Below are 18,563 nucleotides of genomic sequence, written 5' to 3'. Positions count from 1 at the left end.
CACGGTTTTCTAACCCCTGATTTTGACACCCTGGAATTCCTCTTTGCAATGTTGAGACATTTGTTGGATACCGTTTTGTGTGGCTGCGATTACGGGTGAGTGAGTGAGTTTAGATTTACGCCGCTATACGGCGGCGGTCTGTAAAATAATCGAGTCTGGACCAGACAATCCTGTGATCAACAGCATGAGCATTGATCTTCGCAGTTAGGAACCGACGACATGTGTCAAACAAGCCAGCTAGCCTGACCACCCGACCCCGTTAGTCGCCTCTTACGACGAGGAAGGGTTACTGAAGATCAATTCTAACCCGGATTTTCACGGGCCGCTGCGATTACGAATATGGAAGAGTTGACTTGCACTTTTGTTCCCTTCGCTGTCTTAGCGAGGCCAAATTGATTTTAAAATATCAAGTCCCTGATTGTTGAAGGCCAGGAACCCTAAGAAAATTACGCTAAAAGATAAGTCAGTATTACAGTTCCGATCCTCTAATAAGAAAGCGACACATTCCTTCCACGATCATAAGAAATCACTGCTAAATCCATTTTGGTTCTGAACAGAGTCAGGTTCTAAAAGTTTGACTTGATTGTAATCTCTTTTAAGAACACAACTGACATTACAATACATTATAGCTTTTGCACTGCAATCGAAACAATGCTCTTGGCTAAATGAACCGGGCTTTATGTCTACTTACACTGTTGCCTTGTGAATGTAGCTGTGAAGTATCGCAGCGTTGTCTATTCTCTTACCGTCTGGCGAGACCACTCGGGCGAGAGTCGACTGTCGGAGCGGGCCGCTTAACATTGCAATCGTTGTCAGCGGCTACAGCAGCGATAGTATCTTATGGCACTCAGATGTCAAAGAGGGAAATGTTATAAGTAGAATTCCATCGTCACAAAACAGATGCTACCTTTTTCGAAAACGAACACCATTTCTAAAGGCAAGCAACAAGCAAGAAATGGAATTACTCTTAACATGTTTTACATATACGATTTATATGTAATTTGCATGAACTTGTGATGGGATTAAGTAACATGAACTTGTGATGGGATTAAGTAACATATATCTAAATAACAAGCTTGCAAATGGTGGACTCTTGTCTGTTACCCATTGAATACTGAATATTAGGTTGCTGAAATCAAACCCAAGCATGCATCTGAATAACACAACTTGCAATAGGCGGTGTCTTGCCAGTTGCCCACAGAACACATGGTCAATATTAGGTTGCTAAAATTAATAAAAATAATTTGCATCTAAATGGCGCAACTTGGAATAGATGGTTTCTCGCCTGCTGCCAATAGAACACACGTGCAATATTAGGTTGCTAAAATCAAACCCTAGCATGCCTCTGAATGGCACAGCTTACAAATGGTGGACTCTTGCCTGTTGCCAACAGAACACATGGTCAATATCAGGTTGTTAAAATAAAAACCTAACATGTATCTGAATAGCACAGTTTACAATTGGTGGTCTCTTGTCTGTTGCAAACAGAACAGTCAACATAAGGTTAACAAATAAAAACCTAACCTGCATCTGAACGGCACAGCTTTCAATAGGTGGTTTCTTGCCTGTTGCCAACAGAACACGGGGTCAATATCAGGATTGTTAAAATAAAAACCTAACCTGTATCTGAATGGCACAGTTTACAATTGGTGGTCTCTTCCCTGTTACATACAGACCATAGTCCATATAAGGTTAATAAATACATAACGTACCTGCATCTGAAGGACACAGTTTGTCTGTTGCCTGTTGCCTACAGAACACACGTTCAATATTTGGGTGAGAAATCCAATAATCTGACAGTTCGGGCTGGACAGTAGCGTCAGTTGATCACCCAGAAGACCCGTTGGGGCCTTTGGTCTATATATGTGAGGGCATTCTTAGTGTTCTCCTCCTTCAAACTATGAGATCATGGCTAAATGCGGCGTAAAACCTCACTCACTCACTAGTTTATTCTCTCATAAACGCTAATGATTCCGGATGCATCAACGACTAAGGTTCGACATTTAATAGACAAGTATAAAGCCCACAGACGTCTATCCCGCCCTGTGATACGCGTATTTATGCGTGGTGTAAATTCCAAGAAAATGTTATACGTCTTATAAATGGTACGTGTATAACGATAAATGCCCAGTTCGGTATATAAACGTTCCCCATTAACATCTTAATCGCGTCACACTCGCTATTTCGGATGCCACAAAACGAAGCGACGCCTTCCCTCAGCCAGTCAACAGTAAATTGCATAAGATTCAAAATTATTATTGATCCATCCAACGTCAAAAAAGCTCCCACTTTTGTTGTGGCTCTGACATCCAGATTGTGACTCCTGCCGTGTCATTATCCCTGTAGAGCGTCCATAATTCACACTGAGACCCCAGCCGCACTGCCAGCCTGGCAACCAAACCGATACCTTCCTGCCCGAGATGGCTATTTCACCGAGGAAACTACTATTTACACCCAACGCTAGCTTGCCCTCCCGCTATGATACAGCTGATTACTGGTCTGTGACACCACCAACAGGAGCGGCAAGAGGTGTAAAATTGATGATCTTCCGGTTTGGACTTCCATATTTGTAACATAGTCTTATAAATCAGAAGGTAACCGCTGAACGCTCGAGTTGGGTATTGATTCGATGCTATTGTAAATTGTCATCATCGAGAGGTTGGACAATATAGGTTTCTACCAGAATATATGGCAGGTCTTTGGTCTTTAAAAATACTCGTTCATCATCACACACGGCATTGCGTGTGTGATGTGATACCATGTGAAATGGTATCCTTGTTTCAGATGATATTTGTGTGTCTCGTAATGAGAGGATCGACGATGCTAGTGATTAACCACCTGTGGATATAACACAGCTAGCAAGGTCAACTGGCGATTCTTTGGTTGGTTGGAATTGGTTGGTTGGTTGGCTGGTTGGCTGGTTGGCTGGTTGGTTGGTTGGTTGGTTGGTTGGTTGGTGTTCACTTTGTTTGTAAATAAACCTGCAATCAGCAATATTCCCGCTACATGAAATGATCGGTCTGTAAGTAAGTGAGTCTTGGCCAGACAATCCAGTGATTGAGACCAAGATTATTGATTGGTATCAACTAAGACACAGAGACTTCCCAATCGATCCCGATTTTACCTCTTACGACAAGCATGAATTCCTGAAGATCAATTCTCCGTCGGATCTTCACTGGAACAGCTGGCTATTAAACTGACGTTTAGGATAGAGTGCTGGTATTCAGTGTAATCAAATCGTCATACTACCCGACATCTATCCAATCACATTCAGTCTTCCTGTATGTCAGGTATGTATATTCTGGGAGACGGACATCAGTGGAGCAGTGGGTATTGTAAACATGTTCTGCTTTTGTTTTCTATTGGGTGATACGCATGGAGAACAAAAGGCACATGCACTGCACCGGTGAAAAAGGGACAATTATTGAGTACAGGGTGAAAGAAGGTATTTCAAGGTGGCTTAAAATGAAATGAAATGAATGAAATGATTATTCCGAAGTTATGCATTTGGTAGGGTTATCGAACAGTGCCTGTCAGCAGAAAAGTATGTGCCCATCTTTACCATGACTGCTCACAATGAAACAAAGGAAAAATCGCTATTCCAAAGTTATGCATTTGATTGGGTTATCGTACAGTGCCTGTCAAAAGAAAAGTATCTACCCATCTTCCATGACTACTCACAAGGAAACAAGCAAGAAACCGTGATATATTTTATATAGGTATGATAGTGGTATTGTGGACCTGAAGTTGGCAGTTTATCCGCGACTGTCTAGACTGCTGCATTATCTCCAGGGGACATGTATGGTACAAGAAAAATAGATTCACACAGTTCACGGGGGTCATATTATGACCAGGAATCCCAATGGGGAGACATCTCCTGCTAAGGCTCTCCGATCGGTTGGCCGACATTGAAGTCAAATCACATGGTAGCCAATCACTATCAAATTGATCCCGTCCAACCAGCCGGAACCCATCAGATGGAAAAAGTAGGCTAGCTATGGATTTTAAGAGGTTCATTATTTGATCAACTCAAATGTAACATTTTCTGCAAGCTATGTAATTATTTGCTCATTATTCTCCTTGCTATTGTCATTTTTAATCCAATGAATTTGTTTGTTTTGTTGTTTAAATATTAAACAAAAACATGGTGCTAAATCTTGTGCGAACTCACATTTCGCTTAATTGTTCATTTCAGCTTTGAGTTAGAGCACAGAATACTTACATGTACGTGGAGAATGAAGAGAAACAGGAATCAAGGTAATTGCGTTTACACAATTGACCAGCCGTTGCGTGTGTTCATGACGGATGCCTACGATCGGGCAGGATACACTCACGTTTTCGCAAACACCTAGTATTATCCATATTTGACAGCGATTTGTAAACTCATCCTCATATAGTGGAAAGTTTACAGCCGACTCTGCTCTGCAGATTTCTGGTGGATGGGTTTTATCGCTTATATTAACTGACTGACTGACTGACTGAGTTTGGTTTTACGCCGCTTTTAGCAATAGTCCAGCAACATCACGGCGGGGGGACACCAGAAATGGGCTTCACAAATTGTGCCCATGTGGGGATTCGAACCCGGGTTTTCGGCGTGACGAGCCAACGCTTTAACCATTAGGCTACCCCACCGCCCCGCTTATATTAACAAGATACATGCCTGAAACATTCAGAAGATCAGCTAATCGAAAGCAGATCTATAAGTGAGTTTAGTTTAGTTTAGTTTTCCGCCGCACTCATCAATATTCCAGAAGTATGGCGGCGGTCTGTAAATAATCGAGTCTGGACCAGACAATCCAGTGATCAACAGCGTGAGCATCAATCTACGCAATTGGGTTACGATGTGTCGACCAAGTCAGCGAGCCTGACCACCCATCCCATTAGTGAGTGAGTGAGTTGGGTTTTACGCCGCTTTTAGCAATATTCCAGCAATAATCACGGCGGAGGACACCATAAATGGGCGTCACACATTATGCCCATGTGGGGATTCGAACCCGGGTCGTCAGCGTGACGAGCCGACGCTTTAACCATTAGGCTACCCCACCGCCCCTCATCCCATTAGTCGCCTCTTACGACAAGCATCGGTTGCTGAAGACCAATTCTAACCCAGATCTTCACGGGTTGTACACTCATGAAAGACAATGGGCGTGAGATGTAATGTTTTCTGGTGAGTGAGAACCTCGAATGTAAAGTAAATATGTCCCCTGCAGTGATCTAGCATCACTGCTTCAGAAGGTGCTGAGACCTTGTGTCACTTGTTCTTCGATAACGGTGAATTGGCACACCCATTACCGCATTCCTGGTTTCAGAGAGAGGTGTATGACTGTTAACATTCAAACACCGCAGACATTTGTAAATATCAAAGCGGCAACAATCGACACCAATGACGGAGTTGAGGTGAAATGTGGTCCCTCTGCTAATTCTCTGATGTGGACCGACCAGTGTTAAACGCTGCTGATAATTATGTGAACCGTTAGCGGAAACTCAGGTGGTTATCCTGGAATAATGAGGTTAGAATGTTTGGCCACTGTAGGAGAATGTTTTATGTACTAACCCACGGGGTGATGTGTCGTCTAATGCATATCGCAATAACCAAGGTGTTGGCAAGATGAGTGAATATGGTTTTACGCCGCTTTTACCAATATTCCAGATATCTCACCAGTTAGAGACTTATGTCAGAGGCTCACCAGAAATGGGCTCCACACATTGTACCCATGTGGGCAATCGAACCCGGGTCTTCAGCGTGACAAGCAGACGTTTTAACCGTTAGGCTACTCTTACGCCCAGGTCCATAAAATAGCCCTGCAATATAATCGAACCCAGGTGTTTGCCATGACGAGGGAACACTTGTGTGGCGGCGCGTGGTCCTGTGCTCAAAGCTCAGGTCACAAATCGGTGAAGTTAAGCAGCGTCGAGCTCGGAGAGTCCTTGGATGGGTGACCGTGTTTGGCAGCTTGACTCCTGAGAGTTTCTAGGACTTGAGTCCTGCCCCACAACGAAGCACATGTGACACATGTGGTCTCACCTTAGGCAAGTGAGTTTGTTTAAAATTGTCTCTGTTCACCCAGCAGGAAAATGGGTACCCGGTGGAAAAAAGTCATATGACTATAACTTTCTAGCGCCTAACAGGCAGCTTGGGTTATCCGGGGTAATAATGTGCTGTGCCTTGATTGTTAGCGCTATGAGCATACCTAGTGTGGAGTTTGGCGCAATATAAATGGACACATTATTATTATTATTATTAACCACTAGGCTACCCAAAAGCACCATTCATTATGGGAATGTGATGTTTATCTGATGTCATTGCCGTTATATATCTACCTCTAGTATTCTGAATGGTACTGCATAGAACGCAAAATGGTTATACTCAGCTGTCTTGATATCTTCGGTTACTATTCCACTCAACTCACTCACAAACCACAGAAACAAAATTAACCTGCCATTTTGAAGAAAGTACCTTTGTACCTTGTTAGGAAGTCGACAGATTCGGGGGCGGAAGTTGCATGGTGTGGGGTGCTTTCTGTGGGAACAACCGTTCCCGACTTCTGGTCATCCGTGGAAACCTCACAGCTGCTGCTTACCGCGACCAGGTGCTCACCCCTGAACTCGTTCCTTTCATGGCGGCTCATGGCCCAGGTCTACAGTTCCAGCATGATAATGCTCGGCCGCATACCGCGATGTTGACACGACATTTCTTTCAAAACTTGGGAGAAGGCTTCGTGGTCTTAGGAACCAACCTCATAATTTGCAGGAACTTGGCGCTGCCTTGCAAGAGCAATGGCGCAGAATCCCCAACCACTTGTTCACAAGCATCAGGCAGTCGATGAGGAGACGGTGTTTGGCAGTGGTGAATGCGCGGGGCGTCCATACACGATATTGAACTGAGAAATTTCGCATTTTTATTCTTGTGACTTGACATTCTGTATACCCATGTTTTGGAACGGCGTTGTAGCCTAATGGAACTGATTATTATATATCTACCTCTAGTATTCTGAATGGTACTGCATAGAACGCAAAATGGTTATACTCAGCTGTCTTGATATCTTCGGTTACTATTCCACTCAACTCACTCACAAACCACAGAAACAAAATTAACCTGCCATTTTGAAGAAAGTACCTTTATTCCTTGTTATGTTAAGACATAACAGCTGACACGTGCAAATCCGGGTTTAGAATTGATCTTCAGTAACCCCTGCTTGTCGTATGGCGACTAATGGGTTCGGGTGGTCAGGCTCGCTGACCTGGTTGACACGTATCGTCGTATCCCAATTGCGTAGATTGATGTTCATGATGTTAATCACTGGATTGTCTGGTCCAGACTCGATTATTAACAGCTGGAATATTGCCGAGTGCGGCGTTAAACAACAAACGAGTCACACTAGCAGTGACTTTCCAATATGGTGAATAACACACGTGCTTCGCCAAAGACAAGATTATTTATGCAACACGAAATTGTTTCGGCAAGATTCCAGCATTATGACGTCGGCATGTACATAATCCAGTGAGCCATGATCAAAGCCTTCGGAAACTATGACATGTCGTCTTACCATACACCGATCCTGAGCACCCAAGTCTTAAGCCCCCTCTTACAACCGTGAAGTCCCTCATAACCTTGCATCTTTCATGCACCTCCTATACCACCTATACATAAGCAAGTGTATATAGTTTCAGATTTCTGGTCAACGTAATTACCAATTACAAATATTGCATAAATTCCCCCCGTTTCGTGCATCACTCTAAATGTCATTGGAAGATTGTATCAGTTTTCCACCATTTTGACTAATCCAACAAAAATACAAACGCTAAATACGTAATATATGCAAAATTCACCAATTGAAATGTGTTATAACATGGCCAGCTGTACAAATGTACAATGTACTTTTTCTTAGATCATCACATCTACCGTACATTATTGCCACAGAATGACGGGGGTATTTTGTAATAGTTGAAGATAATATTTTATTCAACAGCAAACATTTATATTGTGGGGTTGTATTATAGAGCTGGAGCGGTGGGGTAACCTGACGGTCAAAGCGTTCACTCGTCACGCCGAAGACCCATATTTGATTCTCACTTGGGTACAAAGTATGAAGCCTATTTATGGCGTCCCCCGCCGTGATATTGCTGGAACATTGATAAAAGCTCACTCACTCACTCACACACTCAGTCACAATGTGTAAAGACCTTTCTTGATGCCACCTTCCAAGCGGTCTAATGCTTGTTGACCCGTAAAGCTCCGGGTTAGAATGAACCTTCAGTAACCTGTGCTTGTCGTAAGAGGCGACTAACGGGATCGAAAGGTCAGGCTCGCTGACTTGGTGGACACATGTCATCGGTTCCCATTTGCGCAAATGCGCATGCTTGTGATCACTGGATTGTGCTGGAATATTGCTGGAATAGCTGGAATATTGCTGATTGCGGCGTAAAACTAAGCTCACTCACTCACTCTATGCTTGTTGTTTGAATCAACTAAACGGGTCGGTGATCGGGGCTGCTGGCTTGGTATGTAGCACGTCATCGTTACTGCAGCTACGGGTCGGTGCTCATAATATTGATCACTGGATTACATGATACCCAATACATGAGTACTGCTGAGCATGGCGTTAAACACAAAGGAGTGTATGAATATGGTTTAAAGCCGCTTTTAGCAATACTCCAGCAATATCACGGCGTGGGATATCAGAAATGGGCTTCACACATTGTACCCATGTAGGAATCTTCGTCTTCGGCGTGACGAGCGAAAGCTTCATCTACTTGGCTACCCGACCGCACCAAAGCATCAAAGGAAACAAACAAACTTTGCTTCGCCTGGCAAAACGTATTTGCTGATGAATAAGGTGTGTTATTCACCGGGGCGGTGGGGTAGCCTAGTGGTTAAAGCGTTAGCTCGTCACGCCGAAGACCCGGGTTCGAATCCCCACATGGGTACAATGTGTGAAGCCCATTTCTGGTGTCCCCCGCCGTGATATTGCTGGACTATTGCTAAAAGCGGCGTAAAACCAAACTCAGTCAGTCACTGTCTGGCGCTCAGTCAGTCAGTCAGTGTTATTCACCACGAATGCAACTTACACCTCGTGTAACTTGTTAAGTTAAAAGAGCAGTGAAATTGTTGATTGCATGTCGTCTCATTTCAGTATTACTGATGTGTGAATTGGCGCTCATGATGTCAACCTCTGGTTACAGACCGGCCTCAAGTAATGATGGAACAGATGCAATGATAACACTTGTTTGATAACGGTGTTAGAACCTACACTGAAACGTCTCTCTCACTGTAATATAATGATGGAACAGATGCAATGATAACACTTGTTTGATAACGGTGTTAGAACCTACACTGAAACGTCTCTCTCACTGTAATATAATGATGGAACAGATGCAATGATAACACTTGTTTGATAACGGTGTTAGAACCTACACTGAAACGTCTCTCTCACTGTAATATAATGATGGAACAGATGCAATGATAACACTTGCTTGATAACAGTGTTAGAACCTACACTGAAACGTCTCTGATGAAACAGATGCAATGATAACACTTGCTTGATAACTGTAATATAATGATGGAACAGATGCAATGATAACACTCACTGTAATATAATGATGGAACAGATGTTAGAACGGTGTTAGAACCTACACCTGAAACGTCTCTATCACTGTAATATAATGATGGAACAGATGCAATGATAACACTTGTTTGATAACGGTTAGAACCTCTCTCACTGTAATGAAAAGGACTTTGTTCATCCATATATTGTTATCCTTCCATACTGCTCCAACTTCTTAATGCCTTTCAAAGAAGTTATGGAATATACGACGTCAAACAACAAAACATCGTGTCCCCCTCCTCATGCTGAGGTTGTGTACAAGAGTGACCAATCATCTTATTGATTTGATGACATCGTACTAAGAGAGGATCGATTTAAATTGGCAAATGGTTTTTTGCCCAGCACAGATTTGATCTGTGACGACCTGCATGATATTGCTGGCATTTTAGCGTAAAATGGTAGTAATGTTCATGTACTCTGTTCATGAATACCGTAGTGTTCAGCTCAATGTCAGTGCTAGGTGGTATCCCCTTTTTGTTGTTGACCTGAGACTCATGCGATGTATGGGGCTCCAATATATATATATATACAGATTAAGACAAAAGTCTGAAGATCCTTGGTACAGATATAATTTAGAAATCCAGAAATTATATCTGTACCAAGGATCTTCAGACTTTGTCTTTGTGTGTATATATATGGACCATGAACTCACATGAACTCACATTTATTTATTTATTTATTTATTTATTTATTTATTTATTTATTTATTTATTTATTTATTTATTTATTTATTTATTTATTTATTTGAACTCATTTATTTATTTATTTATTTATTTTTAATATTTATTTAATTATTTAAAGGGTTACGTATTATTTAAAGGGTTACTTTTTTCTCGTGACGACCCATTCACTAGATGCTGCTTGTGTGTTACCTATTCTCAAATGCATCATCACCTGTCTTTGTGTGTGCTTGTAAAGGATATCACAGGTGGGGATGGATACTGCCTTCATCGTTTTGTGAACACCTGGTACTATAACTACTTGCCTGAGAAGAGAAAGAGTGCACTTGAGCCTAAAGTCGAAATCGTTCAATGGGTTCAGCTTGTTTCTTACGATTATGGAAACATGTTTTGTCCTATTTATTATTTTTCACTAACATTTGACATTCATAGACAATAGAATCACTTTTCAAGCATGAACGTTACCACATACATAACTCTACTACAGTACCAGGAAGTATTGTCAGTACTACTGGATCACTCGTACTACTGGATCATTCGGTTAGTGCTGGCCTATACACCAGGTTTTAAACAATTATATATACTCATGGAACGGATGAGGGAACACGTGAAAGTACAAGTGTTCCTTTATTCTTTTCCAGGTCTTCACAAGCAGCATTCGTACTACTGGATCATTCGGTTAGTGCTGGCCTATACACCAGGTTTTAAACAATTATATATACTCATGGAACGGATGAGGGAACACATGAAAGTACAAGTGCTCCTACAGGTCTTCACAAGCATTGTATTGCACGGTGGGTGAAATTCAGGAACACTTGTACTTCAATGTGTTCCCTTTTCGTCTCCATGACTATATGTTATTGGTTTTCCAGGATGTTTGACAAATTACTTTCAAATATAACTTTGTTTGGGGGTAACTCGTTCTCATCCCTACACGGTTGAAACATATTTTGCTTTCATAATTTTCCTATTATTTTATGTTATCTATATTTTGTTTATCTCACTTGACTAAAAACACATTACTCACGTTGATCTCGCTATTTCCCCATCTCTGCACCTACCACCTATCTATTGCAAGAGATTAAAATTATTACTGATCCAACACTGTCTTAAGGCCCCTAGCTGCGCTGGTTAGCCCTGTGGTTAAAGAGTTCCCTCCCTTCTCTTGAGGTCTAGGTTCCATTCCACACGAAGAGGAAACCGATTTCCGATGTTAGTCGTCGTAAGATATTTGAATAATGATAGAAGCGGCATTCGAACACTTAATGAAAATGTTCTTTGATATGTTGTGGTATTTTCGGAAATACCTTCACAAAACAGAATGGGTAAGTGAATTGTATTTTACGCCGCTTTAGCAATATCCCTGGAATATCAGACGGTGACTCCACATATTGCGGGGAATCGATCATAGCCTTTGCGTGGCAAACCTACGCTTTGACCAACTGTCTACCCAGAGCCTCTAGTAACACAGGAGTCGCCTACACAAAAGTCTTAAATTTGGACTGAATTGTGCTACATCACTGTAAACAAAGATATTCTGATTGTGATTAGTGATGTATAGTGTATACTCACACAGCGCAGTGCGACTCTGCACGTGAGATCATTCCAGCATTACGGATGATATACTATATCTCGTAACAACCTACGACAAGCGACTGGTATACCTTCCAGGTCGGTATACATTAAGGCGTAAATAGGAACGTCAAAACCCTTTCCACATCCATAAGAAATCTCTGCTAAGGGACCGTTCATAATTTTTTTGTGTGGGGTGTGTGTGTGTGTGTGTGTGTGTGGGTGATGATGAGTTTTCTGCTGAAGCATGTACAATGTGAATGACCCCCTAAAATTACGTACAAAGTAAGTGACCCCCTCCCCTTCCCATAATTTTTAAGCATATTTTAATGAATCTTCATGTAAAAATTGCTGATCCCCTACCTCCCAGAACAAAAATGGGTGACATACCGCCCCACCCCCCACCCTCCTTAAAATCATCATCAACCCCCTAGCCACAAATCATGAACTATCCCTAAAAGCAGAGTCGATTGTACAATTGGGCAAGATCATGAGTATATATGTATTTCAGCAGTATTACAGCTGTACGATATTGTTTGTAAACAAATCAAGTCTGGACCTGGTAAAACAAATTTTAAAACACTAAAAAAGTGTAATAACCTCCAACACAGCGATACTTATTGTAAATTTCTCATAAAGTCAACCTTTCAAACTAGAAAAAAATGCGAATATATCCAGGAATGGTTTGTGACCAAAATCTCGGTCACTGATTTTAAGATATAGATGATGATACTGCGGTACTCCCACTTAAACTCTCAGCCATACAATAAGAACCTATGCACAAGATAGTTCATTTGATACCATATTCTGTCTCAACGACTTACTGATGGGATGTTAAGTACACTTACAAATGAAACAGATGTTCAAATGTTATGTTCTTTCTTAAATTTAACAAGCAAACCTCCATTCATTTGAGTATTGGGTTACCACTGGCGGTCGATAGAAGGGAAATATATTTGAAAACAGAAGGATCGTTTGCCATCCTGATGAAGTGACATTGACCTGGCATCGTGAAAATGCATAACTTAATCATCTGTTACTATCTGTAATCATATCCTCCCAGTGGGTATGTCAATATTTCATCTTGCCTTTAAATGCCTTTAAATGCAAGACAGCTGAATTGAGGATTATCTCCTGCAAACTGATTGCTTTCAGGATTTAAACATTTCAAACAATGTTAAGAATGGATTTGTCTTGTAGGAACTAACTGAATCAACATTGTATATGAATAATAGGTGAATATGTGAGGTGAGGTGAAATGGGGTTTAATGTCGTACTTAAGACTATTTCGCTCATATGACGACGTGCATGCGTGTGTATGTGTGGCTGTTTGTACTAGCACAGACTTAAGCTTGTTTTATAGTACTAGCCCACTGAGATACCATGCCGCAGTGAAATATGAATACCCCACTCAGACACATTACACTGACTCCGAGCCGACCAGTCCTTGTTGTACCCTTTAATGCCGAGCCCCAGGCAGGGACTAACATGTACCATATTTTAACGTGTAAAACATAACTGAAGTATGTCATCATGATGGTGTATGACTGGTAGGTGCATATATAGTACTCATGAACCTACCTGAAGTTTGTTTGAGACATTTAATCTAACCTATTGTCTTTGTGGAGAGGTTGATTACACGACGTGGTGTCAAAATGTTCAAATTTCAAATGTCACTACTTACATTTAACAAGCACAATGACAACGTTGAGAGACAATGCAAAGAGCTCATTGGTGCCAGATCATTCCCGGATGGTATAATTGTGAGTGAGTTTAGTTTTACGCCGCTTTTAGCAATATTCCAGCAATATCACGGCGCCGGACACCAGAAATCGGCTTCACACATTGTACCCATGTGGGGAATCGAACCCGGGTCTTCGCGAACGCTTTAACCACTAGGCTACCCCAACGTACAGTGTGCGAAATAGCCACTGATCCGCAAGCCCGAGGCTAGTAAAAACTCCAGTCGGACCAGTAAATCTCCACAGTCATTGGCTAGTGAATTTTCATGGGGGCATTTTCTAAATATATTACTCACGCCGACTTATTAAGTTATAATACACTTTTAAATCATACTAGATTATGGCCTGATAAAAATGTTCATCATATTAGCAGCTCAATGATGAAACCCATGTCTACATTCAAATTTCGAGCAAGTGAATTATTTTGTGGGCTGGTAACTGTCAGGCATAGCTAGCCCGACTGGCTAGCAAAAGTTGGAAACTATTTCGCACACTGCCACCGCCCCACTTTCACATAGAAATACATACGCGAAAATGAATGTATGTTGCCCAACCGATGGCAGCCATAACAAACACATGAGAAGGCAAGGCAAGTATTCACATACATGTTATAGACGTCAAAACAGGGAATCCTGCCATGGAATATTCAAGTGGCAACACACATTTTCACCAAAAACATGTTTTGTGTCTGGAAAAAACATTAAAGATCACATATACTCTAGGGGGATACAAATACATAAATCACTAATTGGCATCGTTATAAATGAACCACAAGTTTTTTAAGAACGAATTTGGTGTTCCGCTTACAGGGTCGTAGCTGCCATTGTATAAAAAAGCCCGGGCTTACACACGATTGTTGCTGAATCTATCTAAATATATAGCTGTGCAACCTATCGGGCTTACACGAAAAAATTAGCTTGCTACGCGCCTGGCTTAAGACTAACCACACGTCTTTCATATGTAATGGTTAAAAGAGTACAAAAAACAAAGGTTTATATGTTCTTTAACATAATATGTAGTATATGAACCTTCTCTGTGGATGTGCGTGACCATTGTCACTATTAGTGAGGTGTGGTGAAATTCGGTTTAACGTCGTGCTTGAGAATATTTCGCTCATATGACGACGTGCATGCGTGTATGTGTATGTGTGGCTGCTTGTACTAGCCCAAACGGAAGCTGGTTTTATAGTGCTAGCCCACTGAGATACCATGCCGCAGTGAAGCATGAATACCCCAATCAGACACATTATACTGACTCCGAGCCGACCAGTCCTTGTTGTACCCATTAATGCCGAGCGCCAGGCAGGGACCAACAAGTACCATATTTTTACGTCTTTTGGTATGACGCGGTCGGGGATCGAACCCGCGACCTTCGGCTCTCCGGGCGGACGCTCTAACCACTACACCACGGAGGCGGTCGACACTATTAGTAAAACACTATTGATAAAGACACTATTGAAAATAGCTATGCCAATATTGCAGTCTTGTTACAGATTTACGATGAGAGGATTTCTTTTCACAGTACTGATCTGTTCATCATATAAAGGTTAACAAATCCCCGAATTCCTGGGTTCACTATGTTGCTGTCGAAACTGAATCGTCAAAAGGGTTTCTCTCAATAATTTATTAAAAGTTTATGAATTTAATAGAATGAGATTTTGGGTGGCTCGAAAGAAAACGAAAATTGCGTGTCTCACAAAATAGTTTCATGTTATTTGAGCTAATCCTATTTAGGACGAAATAGTGGGGAAATTAAGGCTATTTCTAACTTAAGTTCAGGATTTATAAACACACGCCTGACAATGAAGACGTTGTTCACGTTGTATAGGGTTTACATTGATCAGTAACTGTGTATTGATATTGTATACTTGATCGATAAGTATTCATAAGTTGGCTACTTTGGGATATTTTTTTATGTTCGTTATCCGTCAAAGATTGAACCACGTGACGAACATAACTGTTTTGATATATTTTTCTCTGACAGTGGTTCCTGCCTCCAGTATGTTGAATCTGCGCACCGAGATAGAGTGTTGCCCTGTGGACGAGATCCTGCAGAAACAAAATAGTCCGCTTATATGGCGCTCATATCCAGGCACATTGCCTGCTCACGGCCCTACGTACATTACTATCCCCGGTCATAGGACACTATCGTACTTTCCGATACTTTTTCAACTTCCTGGGGAACATACAGCCATGTTGCCTGTTAGGCGCAATGAACTAAACACTCACATTGCCAGCACATCCTCACGGGTACCCATTTTACAGCAGGGTGAACTGAGACAATGTGGATCTGAGTATCTTGTCCAAGGATACTACGCAAATGTGCCCACCTCGGGACCCGAACCTAGGTGCCTCCACCAGGGATCGAACCCGGGCCTTCAGCGTACTAAGCAGACCCCTTACCACTGCACTATTGCGCTCCAGAAAACATTGTCTTTTTAATAAATAAGACCATTGTAAAGTATGTTATGTACAGTTATGTTTCGATGATCACGTCTTGTTTTATTCCATTACATTTATCAAAACTGTCGATATTCCAGCGCGTTATCGATGTTGACAAGTGATATCTCAACATGCCCTGTTCGGTTGTAATGCATGCCTACTTTGATCTTATAATGCTTGCATACTTTGATCAACCGGTGAACGCTAATACAAAGCAAGGTCGACCCTGCTGTTTGATAAAAACATATTCATCACCAGAGATTTATGCAATTAGGACTGAAGATCTATTCCGGACGGAACCTTATGGAATCCCGGAAGGGACATCGTCGCGTTCTGCTGTCGCCTTGTCGCCCTCACAAAAACGCAAAAGTGTTAGAGGTAACCAAAGCGCGACAATGTCCCTTCTAGGATGCCATAGAACTTAGTTTTTAAATCGTTCGATCGACAAGTTGAAGTGTGGATTGGAGTTAAGTTTACATTAAAGGGTGGTTGTGCATCTTGCCCTCGAGCCTACTGCTCAGTTTTTGGACCTTGTAATCAGTAAGGTGTGTCAAACTGACACAGTGTCTTTGTTAATTGGGTACTGGCAACTGTTGGAAAGGTCATTTTCACATTGTTTCAATGTCGGTGGTGCTTCAATATATCTATTCAACTTTGTACGGCTCTTTAATGATTATTGTGTGCAGTCCATTCCAGTCTCATCGTGCTTTATTAACATACAGATTCAAACTTATCATGATTGTTATTATCATAATTATAATGAAGTCCTTTTTATGGCGCCTACCCCATAATAAAAGGCTCAAATATATACTCTCCCAAAAAAGAAACGCATCATGTAAATAGCAATTTCATGTAGCAATGAATTAAAACGTGATTCGTTTTAGAAAAGGTTTTGCTCTGTTTATGAGTCCTGTGGTGTTTATGTTTTGAATACACAATTCACATGCAATGCACGTGAAAGTTGGGGATCAGATAGTCTCAACGATGGGTATAAAAGGTTGATCGCTTTTTGTCGATTATTCACTATATTTGGAATATTGTTGACGAAAGCAAAATGCCACGTCTAAGTGAAGCCAACCGTCATATCGCTATTGGTTTGCTTGAAGCTGGCCAGTCTCAACGTGCAGTTGCCCGACGCATGAATGTTCACCAAAGCACCATTTCACAGCTCTGGGAGAGATATCGCCGGCAGAATGCGGTAGCAGATGCCCCTCGTAGTAGGTGACCTCGAGCGACCACTGCGGTGCAGGATCGCTACATCCGGGTACATCACCTGCGTCGTCGAACAGCTACGGCGACCAGTACCGCTCGACAAATACCCGGATTGAGGAGGCTTTCTGCACAGACCGTCAGGAACAGGTTGAGAGGGGCTGGTTTACGTGCCAGAAGACCTTATTTTGGCCCTGTGCTTCGACAACAACATCGTCGACATCGAGTTCAATGGTGCACCAACGTTCAAGCCTGGAACCTACCGAATTGGCGTAGAATCTGGTTCAGTGATGAATCTCGATTTCTATTGGAACGACGCGATGGAAGAATTCGGGTGTACAGACGTCGACGTGAACGTTTCACCGACGCTTGCGTTCCCCAGGTGGACAGATTCGGCCGGGGCATAGTTATAATGTGGGGGGAAATACCTGCCGTAGGAGAAGTGATTTGGTGATGATCCAAGGCAACCTGACAGCTCAACGGTACTGTGACGAAACCCTACGCCCACACCTCCTTCCAATCATTGATCGCCAGAGGGAGTTGTTTCAACAGGACAATGCCAGGCCCCACACAGCACGTCACACTAGAGACTTCCTCCAGAACCACAACATCAATGTGCTCCCCTGGCCCTCAAGGTCACCGGACTTAAACCCGACCGAACATCTGTGGGATGCCCTGGACAGACGGGTGCGACGCCGTCACCCTCAGCCCCAGACACTTCAGCAACTCGCACAGGCACTACAGGCAGAGTGGGCTGCGATTGGGCAACACGAGATTCTGAGACTTATTCGTTTGATGCCGAGGCGATGCCGTGCAGTTCTGGATGCCCACGGTGGTCACACGAGGTATTGACTTCAGCGCCACCACACGTCTCCATGTAACACTCAAACTGACTTTCCTCGAGTTGGTGCCAAAGTCGGATAAGTCTGCATTCCCAGTGTGCAATTTCGCTATATTTCATTGACTCATAAAGCCTACAAGATGTTTCAAAATAAACATAAAAATACAGTTGAAATTCCTATATGCGTTTCCTTTTTGGGAGAGTATAGTATGACCAGAAATTATTGAGAATTTTAGGAATATGTTTAATTGGATTTCTAGTATAAACAACCTTGACTAGCTATCAAGTGCTTGGTTTCATTCAAGAGAGACAACTCCGTTAATCATTTTTCATTAGTTTGTGAAGAGTTACCCCCCTTTGTTTACTTGCTAGCAGACGACATTTTCAGTGATCCTAAGTATGTATGATTTAGAGAAGAGGAAGTTGATTTTAGAGTATTATAACAAGGAAATCAGATCAGCTAAAGTAATTTC

The sequence above is a fragment of the Haliotis rubra genome, unplaced genomic scaffold (assembly GCF_003918875.1).
Source record: "Haliotis rubra isolate DU_JTF1 unplaced genomic scaffold, ASM391887v1 Scf440, whole genome shotgun sequence".
In the NCBI taxonomy this organism is placed as follows: domain Eukaryota; kingdom Metazoa; phylum Mollusca; class Gastropoda; order Lepetellida; family Haliotidae; genus Haliotis; species Haliotis rubra.
Note: the sequence above shows the minus strand (reverse complement) of the source record.